Here is a 6,000-nt window from a genome sequence, read left to right as displayed (position 1 = left end):
GCCGTAGTGGTTAGCACTCTCGCCTTGCAGCGCTGGGTCCTCGATTTGAATACCTGCCAAGGCACTATCTGCACAGACTTTGTATGTTCTCTCTGTGTCTACATGGGTTTCCTACAGGCACTCTGTTTTCCTTCCACATCTCCAAAAAACATACAGATAAGTTAATTGTCTTCCCCCTAAATTGGCTCTAGACTACAATACATACACTACATGATATAGAAATATGACAATGGTAGGGATTAGATTGTGAGCACCTCTGAGGGACAATTAACCACTTTATCCACTACTACAGTATATGTACGTCTTCTGTGACTTCATCAAAGCCATGAGGGCGTACATATACATCTTGTAGCTGAAGCACAGCTGTGCACAGTTGGGCATTGCTCCGGTGCACACCTCTGGCACTATCTGCTGGAGCACTAATTGGTAAAAGGGAATATATGTTCTCTGAGCCATTCACATGATATCTATTTGCAACATTCAGCCAACAGTAAACTTTAGCATTAAGGAGCATAAGTTAGTGAAGGCAGTAGGCTGCCTTCAACCTCATCCTTTAACATAATTGCAGCATAAGTCTATTTTACCTAATGTGCATCTAAAATGAGAGGAATATGGAGGCTGACATATTTATTTCCTTTTAAACAATGCGGATTGCCTGGCTGATCCTCTGCCTCTAATACATATAGCCACAGATCCTGAAAATCATGTGTTCTGACTGAAGTCTGACTAGATTAGCTGCAGGCTTATTTTAGGCATGTGATTCATACACTTCTCATGGCAGAAAGATCAAGACTGCCAGGCAACTTGTATTGTTTAAAAGGAAATACATGTGGCAGCCACCATATGCCTCTTCCTTCAGGTTCCCTTTAAAAAGCATTTTATTTCCTTTTTTACAACTTTAACATTAATGGACCCAGCAGTTTCTATTATAACTTCTGGTTCTTGTTAAAACTGGGCCCAGCGTGCTGCAGAAATGAGCCAGTTCTTTCATGTCTACCAAGCAACACCATATTGTGCACTTCTAATAATAACAACGCATGTGATAAACAACTATTATATGTGCTGCAACTCATGGCCATTCAGCCAGATTTCCTTTTCACACCTCCATTTAGTCAAATTAACATTATGTAGATATTGTAGATTTATGCATATTAGTGTGTTTGGATGCCTTTATCAGCTAAAGCTTAAAGGGAACAGGAAGGCGTTCTGTTCACCTTCCCTGTGGCTTTTTCCAGGCAGCCCTCTGTAGTCCTTCAAGTCTCTCAATGTCCTCATGGTCCACTGTGTTCCCCTGCTATGCCCCTCTCACTGCTGTCCCTCTAATAGAGGGGCTGGAGAGCTGGAAGAAGCCCCAGGTAAATTGAACTTAAAGCGGACCCAAACCAAACATTTTTTTAATTAAAAATATTTAGTTGCACCACTCTGACACATACAAAGATAAATAAACACTCCTTCAAACCTATGATCATTTAAGTGCATGCTTTTCACCCTTCTCTTTTCATAGCTAGGGTTATACTGGGGGCAGCCATTAGCAATTCCTCCATTGCCAGACACCATCTCCTCCACCAGTTTGCCGGAAAAATCCCGGCAATTTGAAAGGAAGGGAGGGGTTCCTCCAATAAATGTAAAATATTTTATATTTGTCATCATGCAGCTGAAAAAAGGCTGCTATTTATTATTATAATTTAGAAAATAGATTTTATTTCTGTTTAATTTGGGTCCACTTTAATGCCTTTGGGTCACTTAAGGCTACCTGTAATCTTCCTGCGTCCATCTGAGGGTATTCAAATGTACAGCTTGATCTGCTGGCTCTCTTTCAGACTTCCATTCTTCAAATAGGATATTAAGCTTCCCTGGACATTCCTGTTTGCCCCACAAACTTTTGTCAAAACAGAAAGTACTTTCTCAGGAAGGGAAACAGCAAACAGGAAAAACCCTTCAACTGCCCAGTACTTCCCTTCCCCTACTCACCTCCTACACAGGCAGGGCCGGTTCTCTCATGAAGCAAGGTGAAACATTTGCATCAGGCGCAGAGATTACAGGGGCAGCAGTTTTTTTTGTAACAGCATGCAGTCAGAGTAGGAGGAGAAGAGAGAGGAGAGCAAGGTAAAGAGTTCATTATTGGGGAAAAGCAGCTTGTTGTGCTGTGTGAGGAGTCTGACAGTGAGTGAGGAGGGGGGAGGTAGGAGAGCAGCAGTGTTTCATTTGACTTGCACAGCAGAAGGGAAGCAGTGGTACTGCTGTCCTGATTGAGGAGGAGGCAAATCCTCACAAGTTTGCCTCAGGCAGCAAAGTCTAGAACCAGGCCTTTACACAGATACACACACACACACACACACACACACACACACACACACACACACACACACACACACACACACACACACCCTAATTTACTAAAATATCTCCATAGATATGTTAGGTTACTTACAATCCCCCCCCCCCCCCCCCCCCCATAGGAGATGCTTGGAGATCCCTGGAGGTACATTAGTAAATCAGTCCCAAAGAGATCATCAAGGATGAGATCATTTCATATGTGTCGTTACCTTTAATCTTCATTCTACAGAATACTCATTGCACAAAATACTATTAGGTTTTCCAGAGAAAATATGCAGGATGTTGGCTGAAATATTACAAACTAAATTGTTGTTGTTATTCTCCTGTAACCTGCAGTCAATGTCAAAGTCACACAAAAAAGATGACTTAATATTATATTTCAGCAGGAAGCAAAGCATGGCAAATGAAAAGAAAGTAGACATTTGTCACAGTAGCTTGGCTTCCAAAAGGCTTGGTAATGATTAGGAATTCATTACTGTTGATATATTGCATGCAGCTGTGAGAATATAAAGCTTTGCAGATTACTCAAGCAATAAACATGAGGCTGACAAAGGTCTCCGGTGTGGACACCTGCTGCACATCACAGATAGACATGTCAGGTATAGAACAACTGGAGGGTGTGAATTAACAGACCTGCAAAAGTTAAGTTTACAGTTGCCCCCATAACTGGTTACCAGAAGAGAAGTGTAGGCATCACTTAATTTACAACTTTCCAACATCCTGACGTATTGCTGCAACATTCACACGTGTACCTTTGTTTGGTAATTGTATGTTGAGCCATTGAGTTGTGTTGTAAAAAAAACTATTATGTTTCTATGTATTTTAAAAAATTCTGTATTCAGCACACAAAACAGTTACCATATTTTTCCCTCCGTAAGTTGACTTTTTGCTCCCAAAAGGGGTGGGGGCATCTTTGCTTCTTATGGACTGAGAAATACATTACAGCTGGGTTGATGCTACTAGGCTTGGCGGTATATGCATACTCACACACATGACTCACAGAGAGGGGGACCAGTGACAATGAAGATAGAAGGACACAGACAGAAAGGAGTGCACCAGTCGGATAGGTGAGTGCGCTCCGCAGCTGCTAATATGCTGGGGCTCCTGGGAGGTACTATTAGCTTGGGGGGGGGGGGAGGGGGGAGGGAGACAGCTTGCAGAGAGGTGTTCCAGGTTTAGAATAAAAAACAGATTTAGTTACTCTAAACTTTGGTGTGTCTGATGGAGCAAATATCACGGTAAATATAGCATTTGGTAATATATGCTGAACAAGATAAATGGGTTAATTCAGTAAGACTGCAGTGAGCTGAGGTAATAGGCATTTATTACCGCCAGATACCGCAGCCTGATTCATGATGGCACACTTGATCACATCAGCCGTAACAGAAAATTCAAATAAGCATTAGGGCACATTTGTATTTCCTGCTACAGTTGATGGGACAAGTTGGATCACCTCATTGTAAGCCCCACCCAAATAGCTCAGCGGTGACATGATTTGAGCAGAAGAGTGTGAAGGGCACGAACCATCTACCAGAAGACTGCAATAAACAGGAGAGGAACAAGAGTGCTATCAAGTAGCCAATCAATGAGGTCCTACAGAAGAACCACAAAGACTGCTAGCAAGTTACATATAATACTGTGTTTCTCTGACTTTTACATAGTTTGAGTCAATGTATAAAAAGGTTTCAGGAGACTGTAAGGAATCGCTAGAGCAGGGATGATATATTATTGCTACAAAATGTAGGGCACTTCAACAGCACCACAAATATCTGACTCTTATTACTGGGCACCCCACTAGGCCAGGAATCTTTGAAGAAACCCTGTGCTCACTGGCACCGAGTGCAGTGTTTTGTAAGGTGGAAGAAAGCTATGCCATTCCTGTTTATAAGGCACCCCACCAACTGCTGATGGCTCTAGAGCAGTGACGTCAAATCGCTCCTTCGAGGGCCGAGATCCTCACACATTTTTGACACAGCTCAAATTAATTTATGGGTCTGAATCAGGAAAGGTATGGTCCATCAGGTATAACACATTCCTCTCTTTCTCAGTCCCTCCTAAACACTGGCATGGATCTGGCCTTCCAGGCCTGGAGTTCAACACCTGTGCAATAGAGGTTGGTGAGTAGAGCTGAGGTGGACTCCTATGCTTGTGGGGATTTTCTCTGCTTATTACCAGCTCCCAAGTGCTTTGTTTAACCATTTCAGTGATGTTCTGCTAGAATTTTTTTCTGGGATAGTAGCTTTCAAGGTGTGAGGAATCTTTTAGAGCAAAGTAGAAATGCTGGCTTTCAGACCACATTAAAGGGACGCTTAAGGCAACCAAAAAAATGAGTTCCCAGGCCTGTTGTTGAAAATGGAAGTGGCTGCTGGTGGGGGACAGGAACATCGGAGCGAGACTGCGTGGGCACCAGACACAGCTGCAGGGGGTTGGTAGAAGCCCCAGGTGAGTAAAACTTGTTTTTTTTGGGTTGCCTTGAGTGCCTTAAAATGAACCAGAGGTGAAAGTTATATGGAGGCTGATTTTTTTTTTAAAATGATACCAGTTGCCTGGCAGCACTGCTGATGTATTTGGCTTCAGTATTGTAATGCTGGGGGGTCATGCTTTCTGACCACCCAGCACAACAAGGCTAAGAGCTGAATAATGGAAGAGGCTACACAGGCTGCCCAGAGCAACTGCAGCACTGGGCTTCTGATAAGACGCAATGGCAGCGCAGTGCGATGTTGCGCTACTTTTGCGATAGCAAACATTCAGACAGATACAAGACAGACTGGCATGAGGTAGCCAATAGCAACCACAGCAATGGCTACCTCGCAAGGACAGGACTAGGAGGGCAGAGGTTGACAGAATGAATGCTTGCTAATCTAGTCACTGCCTCTGTGACAACAAGCATTCACAAAGACAAGAGTGAGGTAACCAATAGCAACCGCAGCAATGGCTACCTCGCAAGGACAGGACTAGGCTACCTAAGCACGGGTGATCACGCTAAGTGCAACTTACCGAAACGTGCTAAAAACTGACTAGCTGAACACAGGATATCAACAGTTCGAGTACGTATATATCAGCGGCACTGATATATCACCGTAACACGAATACAAGGAAAATAACAAACGCTGACTAGAATATGTATATATTGGTGATGGTCTAATATATAACATAAGCAAGGACACTAGCTAGATCTGGACTGGAGCAATTCAGTGAACTAACTAGGCAATACAAACAATACAAAATCTCTGCACTAGAAGGAGTACGTATATATGTCCCCGTGGGAAATATATAATCGTAGCTCCACAAGATAACTGAACTAGAAGGAATATATTTCACAGTATCAAAGGACCCAGTACAGCTTAGACAGAGCTGAAACTATGGCGGGCCAGGTCTAAAAGAGGAGGCAGACTTTTATGCTGGCATCAGCCAATGGATGCAAGCATGCAAATCTCCACACAGCTGAATGGTAATCATTCAATCCTGAGCTGGCTTAGTTACCATGTGCTAGCTGAAAGACTATCTGTACCGATGCATGCAGTCCTATGCAACAACATGCATGCAGGAAATCCAGGGCTATCTGGCTGCAGTTCAGCTGTAGTAAGCCATTGGTGGAATGATGACAGCATTCTGAGCTGCCCAGACCGTTTACGGCTCCACCACAATGGACAGAACACGCCA

Source organism: Hyperolius riggenbachi, chromosome 3, assembly GCF_040937935.1.
Source record: "Hyperolius riggenbachi isolate aHypRig1 chromosome 3, aHypRig1.pri, whole genome shotgun sequence".
Classification (NCBI taxonomy): domain Eukaryota; kingdom Metazoa; phylum Chordata; class Amphibia; order Anura; family Hyperoliidae; genus Hyperolius; species Hyperolius riggenbachi.
This window is presented reverse-complemented; position numbering follows the sequence as displayed.